Source organism: Ostrinia nubilalis, chromosome 4, assembly GCF_963855985.1.
Source record: "Ostrinia nubilalis chromosome 4, ilOstNubi1.1, whole genome shotgun sequence".
Classification (NCBI taxonomy): Eukaryota; Metazoa; Arthropoda; class Insecta; order Lepidoptera; family Crambidae; genus Ostrinia; species Ostrinia nubilalis.
Window position 1 is genome coordinate 7,910,580 of NC_087091.1, and position 14,106 is coordinate 7,924,685.

General features: G+C 36.8%; 1 protein-coding gene across 3 annotated transcripts in view; it reads left to right on the forward strand.

Moving 5' to 3' along the window:
• LOC135088579 (3',5'-cyclic-AMP phosphodiesterase) overlaps nucleotides 1-14,106 on the forward strand; it is a 474,744-nt gene that overhangs the window by 241,934 nt on the left and 218,704 nt on the right. The gene's annotated exons all lie outside the window — the stretch shown is intronic.

The window sequence follows — 14,106 nt, forward strand, 5'->3', positions numbered from 1 at the left end:
CCGTTTAGTTTTTTTATGTTGACACTATTGTTACTGCCATTTTGAACTCTGTGATTTGTGTGCGCTCTAAACCGAATAGAAAGTTATATTCCTCAATATTTCTTTTATTTACCACAAAAGCTACAATTCCTTCATGGTAGCAGAGCGTAGTTGTGGTAAATCTGGAAGAAATCAGACAATCTTCAATCAGTCGGTGAAATTCCAATTGAAGTCCGAATTGAGGTTATGTACAACAACGTGTTTGCAGAAAAACGCTTGCTTGCTTGCTTAACTGGTGAAAACGCGTCAGGATGAGTGCAAATATGTTCAGTCTCGAAAAGCTGATCGGGCGAGAGAACTTTGCCACCTGGAAATTCAGCATGAAAACATATTTAGAGCACGAGGATTTGTGGTGCTGTGTGGAACCGCCTGATAACAAACCTGTTGATGCTGAAGGAATTGTAGCTTTTGTGGTAAATAAAAGAAATATTGAGGAATATAACTTTCTATTCGGTTTAGAGCGCACACAAATCACAGAGTTCAAAATGGCAGTAACAATAGTGTCAACATAAAAAAACTAAACGGATTTCCGTTTTGCCAACATACACAATATAAAATGGTTGCGTTCCATTTATTCTAACACCCTCCCCTGGAACGTAACCCTATTTTAGTTACACAATACAAATGCTTATCAGCAGTAGTACCTTTAGTTAAATTATCAGCAATCATGTCTTCACCTTTAACATAACAAAATTTAACATTTAAATTATTAACATGATCCTTCAGAAAATGATAACGAATGTCTATATGCTTAGACCTAGGTAAGTAACAGTCATTCATAGATAACTTGATCGCACTCTGGTTGTCACTGAAGATGACGAGCGGGCCGTGCGGCGGCTGGCCGAGCTCGCCGTGCAGCTGCTGCAGCCACAACGCTTCCTGCGTCGCAGAGGACATCGACATGTACTCGGCCTCGGCTGTCGACAAGGCAACAGTCTGCTGTTTATGTGACCGCCAAGAGATGGCGCCACCCTGTAACATAAAAATGTAACCTGTGCACGATTTTCGGTCGCACACATCTCCTGCCCAATCTGCATCACAATATCCTGTGATTTTCTCATTACCATCTTTGGTGTAAATCAATTTCAAATCTTTGGTGCCCTGTAGATATCGAAATATTCTTTTCACTGCAGTCCAATGCGTAGCCTTGGGATTGTTGTTGAATCTGCTCAGTGTGTTAACTGCAAATGATATATCTGGCCGGGTAACCTGAGCCAGATAAAGCAATGAACCAATAGCTTGTTGATATGGACAGTTTAACAATGCTTCTTGTTCTTCATTTTCATTAAATTTCATACCAACTTCAATAGGTGTTTTCACAGGTTTGCAGTCCGACATTCTGAATCTTGCTAATGTTTCTTTAATATATTTCTCCTGATCCAATACAACATCACTTCCACACCTAGTGATGTGCATGCCCAAGCACTGGCTAGCTGGGCCTAGATCTTTCATTTCCAAGTGTTCTTTTAATTTTTCCTTAAATAACATCTTTGTAGACTCTTGAGCAGTAAATAAAATTAGATCATCAACCCAGACAGCTATAAATGTGTTCTGTTCTATATTGAAATAAACACATGGATCTGTTTTCGATTGTTGCATTCCCAACTCATGTAGGACTTTGTTAAGTTTGACATTCCAAAGCCTACTGGCCTGTTTTAGCCCATATATCGATTTATGTAGAATGCATACCTGAGATCCCTGTTTATACTGTTCTGGTTGCTCCATATAGATAGTTTTATCTATCTCTCCTTGCAAAAAGGCTGATACAGCATCCATTTGATCTATTTCCAGATTATATTTAGCTGCCAATGCAAACAAGTAGCGGATAGTGGTGTACCTGACAACTGGTGAGTATGTTTCTTCATAGTCTAATCCATTTCTCTGAGCATAGCCTTTTATTACAAGCCTAGCCTTGTAACTGGTGATATTTCCACTCTGGTCGGTTTTCGTTTTGAATACCCACTTATAGGGTAGAGCCTTTTTCCCCGGTGGAAGGTCTGTCAAACTCCAGGTTTCATTTTTCATTAAAGAATTGTATTCTTTATCCATCGCCTTCTTCCATTCTGTGGCTTGAGGTGATGACAGAGCCTCTTCTACAGTCTGTGGATCAGATGAGTCAGTGTACAAACACAAATAACTATTTTTGTCACTCTCTTCATTCCTTTGCTTCTGAGACCGCAATGATCTTACTGTGATGTTGCTGTTAACATCCTGCTGCCGTCTCACTGAACACGGTGGATGGTAAGTTTCATCAGAATCTCCAACATCAGTTTCATACTCACTTGAGTCTTCATGGACATCCGAGTCATTGTGCTCCGGAGTGAGTATTTCGGGATCAGAACTGCCTTTGCTGCTCTCACTTTCCACTGTATCACAATCAACAGGGAGATTTGCATGTGTATTCACAGTTTCTATAAAAGTGACATCTCTACTTTTTACTATTTTCTTTGTTTCAGGGTCAAACAATCGGTAACCCTTCGAGTTTTCACAATAGCCAACTAGTATCATCCTTGATGATTTCTTGTCCCACTTTTGACGTTTTTCTTTTGGAACATAGACCATAGCAACAGAGCCAAATATCTTCATGTGTGACAAGTTGGGTTTCCGTCCTTTCCAAATTTCAAATGGAGTTTTACCTTCTAGTGCCTTTGTTGGTGACCGGTTGACAACATATGCTGCAGTCGCCACAGCTTCAGCCCACAAGCTCTTTTCCAAACCAGCATAAAATAGCATGCACCTCGCTCGCTCAACCAGGGTTCGGTTCATCCGTTCAGCGAGGCCGTTGTGCTGAGGCGTGTAGGGAGTGGACGTCTGGTGAACAATACCATGATTAGACAAAAACTTCTCAAAATTATGATTACAATATTCTTTGCCATTATCTGTGCGTATAATTTTGATTTTGTGGTCCAATTCATTCTCTACCTTTGACTTGAAATCCTTAAAGGTGTCCAGAACATTCATTTTATCTTTGAGAAAGTACAAATGGACCTTTCGGGTAAAGTCGTCGATGAAAGTGATAAAGTATTTCATACCTCCATATGATATGTTCTCCATCGGGCCGCACAAATCAGAATGTATTAGTTCCAGTGGTCTTGTTGCTCTGGAACCAACATTTTTGAACGGCAGTCTGGCTTGTTTCCCTTCCAGACAGTGGGTACAGGTGACATTACTTACATTCTGAGTCAGAGTCACACCCTCAGCACAACCAGGCAGCTTCTTCACATCTGTAACATTCAGATGGCCCATACGTAAATGCCATAAGTAAACATTATTACAGTTTGTGTCACTAGATGATAAGTGAGCCATTTCTCCGCTAGTGTCCATGATATACAAGTTATTATTTAATGTTGCAGTACATATGATGTCTCCTTTGATGTTTCTAATAAAACATCCTCTGTTATCAAATGTAACATTAAATCCACCTTTCACTATAGTGCTAACTGAGAGAAGATTAGCAGCTAGTCCAGGAACAAATAAAACATTTTTTACCTGAATTTTATGTTCCTTATTTACTTGAATATCTACACAACCAACTCCCTTGACAGCCAATGGTTCCCTGTTGGCAACTGTAATGTGTTTCACTGACGGCTCGGTGTCATTGTACATCCAGTCTTCTCTACTTGTCATGTGCATGGATGCACCGGAGTCAATCAACCATTTATCACTGTTGTCACCAATGGTAGCTGAAAAAGCTGCAACAAAACTAGAAGTTTCTCCTTTACTACTTGTAGTTGATGGTTTCTTTGGCTGCTTACAAAACTTTGCAAAATGTCCTTGTTTGTTGTAATTAAAACATCTCGGTCCTTTTGATTTAGGTGGCTGATCTTTGCTCTTCGTTTTCTTGGAGTTTGTATAGAATGCAGTAGATGTTGATGTTTTTATTTCCTGAATAAGTTTGGATTTCACCGTGTCAGCACTGATTACTATACCAGAACTCTCCAGCCCCATGATCATGGGCTTATATTCATCAGGCAGTCCAGCCAACATTAGGGTTCCGAGCCACTCATCGTTCACATCAAATCCTATGTTCCGCAGTTTGTGCGCTGTGGTCATTATTGTTACTGCCATTTTGAACTCTGTGATTTGTGTGCGCTCTAAACCGAATAGAAAGTTATATTCCTCAATATTTCTTTTATTTACCACAAAAGCTACAATTCCTTCATGAACAACAAGGAAAGCATTGGGGGAGGCCTATGTTCAGCAGTGGACGTCCTATGGCTGAGATGATGATGATGATGATGATGATGATGATGACGTGCTAAGATACGAGTTTACTAAGCTTAAATTGCACCACCTTAACTTTAACCGTAACTATAACCATAACCACTTTGTATGGAGTTTGTCAGACTTTTGACATTTATTATGGTGTGGAGTATGCAACTCAGCCTAAATGTAAAAAAGATAATTTGCTTGAGTCACGGTGTGACGTATATGTCACCGTAATATTGTGAATTCCGTCAGATTATAATCTGACGTAGTTAGATTACAATCTAACCTAACCTAACCCACTGTGAGTTTACAATCTTCGCGTTGACATATACATTTCTGTGACAATACACCCGCCGTTCTGACGATCACTTAGGCTGAGTTGCACCATCTAACTTTGACCGTAACTATAACGGTGTTTTTTGTATGGAATTTGACAGATTTTTGATGTTTGTAACAATTAAAGTAAGATGGCGCAACCCAGCCTTAGAATGAACACTAGTTATACAGATAGGCTACAAACTAATTTCGAGCAGTCACGGAGGGATTCTGCAATTTATACAATTATCTGGTAGCTCATCAACGCTAGACTCGCTATAATGAGGCCACTGAACATTTAATTAAAATGTCGCGAGCGACACGTGGATCGCTTTTGGGTTAGCTTAATTATGAACTAGCTGTTACCTGAAACTATGTCTGTGACTTTAGAGATGTGTTTATTCCGTAGTGTCGAGAAAGTGTATGAAATTGCATAATCCATAGGTAATTAAACTATTTGAATAGCTCAAATTAAAAATAAACAGCTGAAATAACCTGTACCTGTGCTCAAAATCACAATTATTTAAAACCTACTTCAACATACTGAATGTACCTAATCTAAAACGCCATTGGTACGTTTTGTCCCGAAAAATAATTTTACCTCTCACAGCATCAATTCTTAAATTATTTTATCAAAGAAAGCCAGGGTGTGAAATCATTTTTCCAATCAATCGATTTTCAAGTGTTTTCCAGCCAGCATTTCCGTTACCGCGCCATAGTAAAATAAGAATAGTAAATCATCTTTGAAATATCCTTTATTAGCGGTTTCTAACTGTAACCACAGAATAAGTAATAGTACAGGTACAGAAGGATTACTCCGCAAGACGATTTAAATAAATGCGAGTCTTGCTACGACGCGATACAGTGGAATTCAGCTCGCACAGCACTACGTACCTACAATTTTATTCACCTACAAGTTTTGTCTCTTTCTATCGCGTGCCTCTGAACTCTTCTTACGCTGTTAGGGTTGCTGTCTAGTGAAAAAATAATTAATCTACTTATTTGTAATGAGGTACGTATGTAGGTAAGTACGCATTCATTATGGAAAACCTTGGGAGAGGCCTTTGTCCAGTAGTGGACGTCATTTGGCTGAAACGAACGAACGCATTCTGAGCAGTAGTCATGGTAGGTTAGGTTCCTATACTATCCTAAGAATTATTGATTACCTACATGGCCAACATACCTTTCAGCATCTTTGGGAAGCGAAAAAAAAAGATAAATCCGGTAGATTTCTTTTCGAATTTAAACACCCGAACGCCGCACAATATTTCTTTCTCTTTATGTCCATTTTTAAATAATACTTCGATCATAGAATTATAATCATACTACAACACACGTCAGCGTCCTGACGGGCGCGCGCGTGACACTCGACTGATATAATACCCGCCGGCGGGGCGCTTCGCTGTAGGTAATTATCGGATGTACCGCGCGGAGTGAGCCAGGCCTGCTGTAACTCGAAGCCACTATAGACGACGGAACTTCAAGCTGAAAATTTTAGTATCTTAAATAATTGTAATAGCTACAGCTTTGGAGCAAAGTTGTCCAGCCCAGTCCAAACGTTGTCCCGGACTAGGTTTAAAGCTTACAACTTGTACACTTCCTAAATATTTGGGACGTGTACAAGTGCCCTGGAAAGGGCCTAAGCACTAAATATTTAAATTTTGATAGTGGTTGTAGTGCAAAACCGAGTATGTAGAATATTTATTATTCGGTTTTACTATGGCCGTGCGCTGCGCTCGGCATGAAAGAGGGCAAAGCAATTAAACCGTCGAGCCGCGTCCGTCTCCACAGAAGCTCCACCAAATTGCTCTCGTTACTTGCACTTTTTTGACGCACGGTCGCAGTCACTTCGAGATCTTGCGACCTCTTGTCTTTTTACCCGACTGAAAAAGAAAGGTAGTTCGGATGTAAGTTACTTTAACCTTTAATTACCATTTAACCTTTTATAGTCCTATTTTAATTTAAAACTTTGTTGAAGTTTAAACCGATTGCAGACTATTGATGTATAAATACCATACACTATTTATATTAATTTAGACAAGGCTTTGTGAATCCGCTATCGAACTCACCGGCTCTCGCTGCGGAGTGTTGACCCCATAAAGCAGAATACATTTTCAGGTTTTCTTTCTATTCGGAGAAACTGAAGTCTATCTGAATATACGCGACTAATAGAGAGTGACACTTCTTAAATCTGTGAATGCTAAGCAAACTAAATTAGGTACAGAAATTTTACAAAGGAAGCAAGAAATATAGAAGCATACAAAAGCGGTTAAGTAAAAACTTGAAAGGTAAACGTTAGATTCCAATGATTTTTACATGTGTATTTGTGTTTCCCAAGAAAAACGTTCCATAATGTTTATTTGCATATTTTTTGTTGTATTGTCGATATTGAATGGACAAGTAACTAACCAGTGATTTCATTTAAATATTTTTGAAATAGTCGCTGACACGAACAATAACAAATGATTTACTATTAAGAAAAGATCGAGTTCTCTAGAGAAAACGAGAAGAGCGTTCATTTTGTTGATTTCTATAGGTTATTTTGTATGTTTTGAGTTTAGTCATTGAGGACAAGGCCGCATCTTAGTATTGTATGATTGACTGGCAGTTTGGTGATGTTATGTTTGACAAAGCCCTTAATGACAGGTTGACAGGCATGTATTTTTAAATAATGATAGTCATAATCTTGTGCGTAATTGCTTTCGCATAAGAAAATCTTATGTAAGAATATCAAGGCTAGCAAACGTTTAATGTATAGGTACATAGGCTAAGGTGCACCATCTTACTTTAACTTTGACAAACGTCAAGAATCTGTCAAACTCCATACAAAAAGCACCGGTTATTGTTATTGTTACTGTTACCACACTGTTACTGTCAAAGTTAGATGGTGCAACTCAGCCTTAATATTATAATCTACGTGGTATAATTTATGGTTAAACAAACTTACCTTAAGTGAAGTTTGACCGTAATTATACGAGTCGCTGCATCCGAAGAGATTTTCATATTTACCAGGTAGTCCACTTCTCATTGTACTAGGCATCGAACATTTTAGAGCATACAATACAAAAAAGTACTTGTTATGACTCGATATCCGGCGGTAGTGGGGCACGCTTACGTCACACCCCTCCAACCGTCGAGTCGTCATTCATTTCAGAGTATGATTTCGCTAAAGTTAAGTAAGGGTAAGTTAAGTGTAAACTTAGGGGTAGGGCGGGAATGAAAATCTCTTCGGATGCAGCGACTCGTATAATTACGGTCAAACTTCACTTAAGGTAAGTTTGTTTAACCATAAATTATACTTCGTCGCTGCATCCTCGAGATTTTCATATTTACCAGGTAGATGTTTAGAGAGCTTTAGTGAAATCAAAACTATGATAAATACGTTATTTAAATAAATAAGACCTTTATAAAGAATATTTATACATAATAGGTATTATCGTTAAGTAAAGTATTATCAAAATGCGAAGCAGAAGGTCTTGCTTCAAAATTTAAGAATATAATTCAAGGTAATTTTCTAGATTAGCCTGCTGCTTTTCTTTTAATCGATTCTATGATAACTTTTCAACGATTAGTTGTTGCATGACGGACACTTTGTGCGGAATATAATTTTAGGCTATATCAATATAACTCTCACGTAATGAAAAAATATTCAAATATGTTTAATCTATCCTAGAGGTTCTTGCATTGTGGTAAAATTTCTTCGTAGTTTGAGATTAGTTTTTTAGTATTAGTAAGGATACGAATATAACTTGTTATTTCTGTAAACTTGTAAGAAATAATTGTATTTGCTGGAATAATAACTCTGATATTGAAAACAATACTTTAAAGTGCAACTGGGATCGCCCGGGTGCTAAAGTATTAGTAAAATCACCGGTAAATATAATAGGCCAGGTGTCCCATTCTTCTGAGAGTTAATATTTTTACTACTTATTTTTTATGTAATAAATACTTAATAGTATTCTGATGGTAATTTTCTGCTTCAAATAAAATGTAGCTGTTGTTTGAAATTTTGCCTTCGCTTTTAAGTTTACACAATAACTGTTTTCTGGGGTCAGATTTTGTATATTGAGCTATGATAATTGAATTTATATCTAGTTTAAGATTTTTATTTCCCCAAGAATTAAAACAATTCACTAACGTGAGAGAAGCACAATGTTTAGTAACACTAGCTTTGGATTGGAAACATAATAACCAAGCTGAGAACGATAACTTTATATTAACAGAATATAAAATTAAAGATTAACTAAATAAGTGGGTACTTCGCAAAAATTTACGCGCAATCCGTGAGTATCGCCAGTCAGCGTGCTCAGTCCGACAGAACGTCGGCACACAAAAGAGGTGGCTTATTCTAACTACGTTCAGGTAATGAAACGTTTTAATAAACGTTTTTGCAGATAAGTGTGTGTGTATATAAGATAGGATAACATTTATTTATTTATATTTTTGCACATAAAACTGTACAGTGGCGGACTTAATGCCAAGTGGCATTCTCTGCCAGTCAACCACAGGTCTAGTAGAGAGACTAAGGCGGTGCAATAAACATGAAGAATAAAATATATAGACTTTGATATATTACCACTTTTCCTTTGTATATTTACTGAGTTTATCTGTCAGTAGCACAAATTGAATTATTTATTTACTTTTAAACGCGGTCTTAATAAAAAAATAGTTAAAATAAGCAATATTAATACATCATGTCAAGACCGATTTCATGTATCGTATATAAGTATACGCTTAGAGCAGAGAGCGTTATCTAAAATTGTACTTTGATGTCATTTTTCTGAAATAAACACTTCATTGCATGCAGAGTTTACCTCTAATTGACTGTATACGTTACAGATGTTATACTTAGTGTTTTAATAGAACTTATGCTCTTACTTACTTACACTTACATAAGAACGTATGTTCTTGGTAAACCAATAGAATAAATAAATGAATTTATTTATTACTTTACTTTTACTAAGTAAGTAAATAGTACTTCAAAAAATAATATATTTCCTTGTTTTGTCTTATTGTTTGTCAAATCAATTGTGTTGTGTGAGACCCACAAAAAATAACACTCAAATCTTTTATTTCAGTAAGCTTGAAGATGTTACAGAGGTAACCTTACGGTAGCAGAAATATTCATACATCGCACAGCTGTCTGTAGCCGATTAACTGTTTCTTAATTATGATGTTATAGGTAAATATTTAAATTAAATAAATAATATTTGTATTGCTTATCATTTTTTGCGATAGAAAGAAACCACAACCGAGAGCCGACACACCAAGTCACGAGATAATGTACTAACATGAAGTTGGGGCCATTTCCCACACTACATATTTAGGAATAAATATTCGATTCGTCATTCCTATAGAATGATATAGTTTATTAGGTATTGTTAACGTTTGGATTCGTTGTTATGTTGATAATATTTATGGAAATTTACCAGTTTCTTGTTAACATTGCTAAAAGTAAAAAGATGATGATGATAGGTATATTAAGTAATGGGTATCTTAAGTAGGTATCTTGCTTGTGGGATAAGACATAAATTCATTAATTTAGGCGACTGAACTAAATTCTTTACTCGAGTAAAAGATATGAACGTAAATGGTTTACGATTATCGTAGAATTATCTTCTCAGTTAAACTGGATTTGATATACATATCAAATATTTATGTATAATATGTATAACTATGTATTGAAAAAACATTGTAGTTCTTAGGTAGACCAAAGTGAAAATGTTTATAAGTTGTTGGCATAAGCTTCTGTTTTGTAACTATGGAATGAAGCTGGTATACTGGTTTAAATTAAACCTTATCACGAGACCAGAATAAAGCGTAGAAAGCGGAAATAATTCGCTGTTGTTTGTTTTGGACGAAATTGCTGTAGCAATCGCTGGTCGTCGCTGCTGTTCATAAGGATGACCGAAACTGAAACTGCTGATGTGTTTTGGCACTCAAAACCTAAAGGTAGGATTACTGCTATTAAATATCTGATATATTTTATAATCTTAATACTTTTGGTGTTTATCATGCCACCGTTCAATAAAGCTGCTGCTCAAAAAATTGCGACAGTTGCACTACTACTGTAGGGTGTTGGTGATGTTTGCGCACGCGCACACATACAGTAACCGGATGGTGTTGAGGAAAAGAAATGCGTGAACCGGTTACCCCACACAGAGGCAAATATTCGAAAATAATATTTGAACATTTAAATAACGTTTTCTTGATTTAGATTAAAGTCCTTATTCCTATTGTAATTTTAATTTAATTTATGGACTTGTATAAAAGTTTTAAATAAATACATTTTATCATTTTGTGTATTTTTCTTTTTTATTACTATTTCTGCGCTTCCTCGAGCAGTTACCTTGAGGGATAAGCCCCCCGTTTTAATTTATTTGCGTAAGAGACACGTGACAACATGTGCAAGTATTTTTAGTCAACTTCTGGATTGACTCGTCCCTCAGTCAATTAGCCAAGATTCGCCCAAGCGTTCAGAATATTATCTCATCTCCAAATTGGAGTGCGTACACCTCAGTTTTACTTTTTAGGCTGACCTAAGCCTTCCAAAATATTATTGGCTAACGGGATAACTTTTCCGTGTCTGAAGTTAAAACTATTTACCTATGTAACCTCTATATCCGGTTTTGCTGGTTTAACAGACTGATATTTCCTCCTGTGTTGAATCATCCGATTCTTTTGATATTTCGAATCACTACTCTAGGTAATAGTTATATGACCTCAATCGCATCGAGGTTCTTCATAACGATTATGGTATTTCGGTAGTAATCGCATTACTACTCAAGGAAATACATAATATATATAAGGTCTCGATGATGGTTTACAGGTTGAATATTCGAAATCATTGTTTTAGTACAATTGAATATAGTTTCTTATTTTATTTAAATAGTTTAAACAAAAAATCTGATAGGTAGGTCCTGTATGTAAATACACCAGCCAAGTAAATTTAGTTACGTTCAATAGCAATTATGATAGCAATGGACGCACTCACCTTACGACACCGTTTTTCGGACGGGGCGACATAGGTCGCGAAGGGCAGTTGCAGAGCAGCTGAACCACGGCGGGGTCCCACCTGGGCGCACGGGAAGACGACGGGGCGGCGGGGCCAGTGGTCACGGCAGGCGCGCCGTGCGGAGGCACGCAGCGAGTTTTTGTTCTTGTGAACTGTATGTCGGTAGTAATCGCATCACTACTCTAAGAAACTCGTATTTGACCTCAATCGCATCGAGGTTCTTTATTAAGATTTTGATATTTCGGTAGTAATCGCATCACTACTCTAAGAGATTCGTATTTGACCTCAATCGCATCGAGGTTCTTTATTACGATTTTGGTATTTCGGTAGTAATCGCATCACTACTCTTAGGAAATACATAGATTACTTTAATAGCATTAAGGTAAGATTCCATGAACACGGTATGAACTTCATCACAGCACAACTCACATCACAGCACAACTCAGTGTTAAATTAGGATCCAATATATTACGTACCTATGTACGAGCCCAGATTGAACATAGTCGAAAACATTTTGCCATTCCTTTTACAGTTGGGTAAAAACAAAATAATTGTTTTAAATATTCCCCAAACTCATCTGCCTCTCGGTCGGTACACTCTTGCCAGAGAGGTCGTAGTCATCATTGTGATTCACGATGAGTGATGTTTTTTGCAATACGGCGCGATTCCTCGCAGACTGCAGCTTGGCAGGCACTTTCGTTGGCGGAGCACTTACCTACTTGCGGCCTTGATCCGGTCTCCTGATTCCCCAACAGGTAGCCATTATTATCCTCCAAATGTCGCGTCGCTCTAGACGACGTAATAACTGTGTATTTTATCGAAATGTTTACTTTTATGGTCATTTCACATTTAAACACACACGAAGCACACACTTTTTCCAATTTAATTTAATTTAATTTTTGCGGCACGAACGAGAAATTTCGATGTTACGATGCCCGCACTATCGAAGCGAATGACGACTCGACGGTTGGAGGGGTGTGACGTAAGCGTGCCCCACTACCGCCGGATATCGAGTCATAACAAGTACTTTTTTGTATTGTATGCTCTAAAATGTTCGATGCCTAGTACAATGAGAAGTGGACTACCTGGTAAATATGAAAATCTCGAGGATGCAGCGACGAAGTATAATTTATACAATGCCCTTTCATTTATTTCAGTTCAGTTGAGTACAATAATACCCTAAACAATTTATGTCCATTAACAAAGCGCTTATAACAATAATTTATAGCTCCCAATTAATCATGCTACCGGCCGATACCCTCCGGCCCTTCAAACTGTAGGGATTAATCATATTCAACGGGACTTAGACTCAATTTTATAAGCCCTTTGGTTTTAAATAATATTTTCCATTACTGAAAACAATTGAATTCTAAATTTATGTTTTTATTTCTTTGTATTTTCAACCGACTTCAAAAAAGGAGGAGGTTCTCAATTCGACCCGTATGTTTTTTTTTTTCTATGTTTGTTACGCGATAACTCCGCCAATTATGAACCGATTTGAACAAATCTTTTTTCGGCGTATAGGTAATATCTCAAGGGTGGTCCCATTTAAATTTAATAATAGAAAAAACAACCCCCAAGGGTGGAAAATTGGGGATGAACTTTTTTATACGCAATATCTCCGCCGATTATAAATCAATTTGAACGATTATTTTTTTGTTGAATATGTATTATCAAAAGGGTGGTTTCATGCGAATTTGAAGAAAATATTTCACCCCCAAGGGTGGAAAATTGGGGATGAACTTTTTTATACGCAATATTTTTAATTTTTAGTTTTTTTTTTGTGTTCACGCATTTGAAGTCGGTTTTATTTTTTTTAAAAGTTATTTAACAACAAATTAAGACTTCTGATAGTAGTAAAAACATTGCCTCCGGCAATGATGCGCTCAAATTGTGCAACGCTTGATCTTTTTTCAGTGCTGATATTTTTCCAACTTTTTTTGCTGAAACCTTGACTTTACTCTATCATATTAAAGGAAAACTGCCTTAAAAATATTGCATTACCAATTCACCTACCTTTATGTCAAGTCACTTACAACAATAACCCATTTTTGCCAACATTAATTAGCATGCAAAGGTAATTAGATTGTATTGAATTATTTAATGTCATATCATTTATGAATACCATCGCTCCTGCGCGAAGTTCCAGTCTATTCACTTATCTGAAGATGGAACTTACTGAACTCAGCTTAACGAATCTGACCCGAGGGATGGCCTTTTATGTGACTAAAGTTTACTAGCAGTTAAGCGAGAGCGATATCTATGTTAAAGCGTTAACCATTAGTTAACGTAGGTAGTTGTTTACTGCAGTGTAACTTTTAATGAGCACTTTAAAGCTTGTTTTCAGTTTAACTGGAATGTTTTATAGGTTTAATAAAGTAAAGAGAGGGTAGATTGCGCTTACGATTGATCAAATCTCTTGATGTTTATTAAAACATAAATAATTGTGTGTTAATGAGTAAACAAAATTTTCTGTATAATACACGTTTCCTGGAGATTTGTGCTAATTCAAATACCAATATTGAATT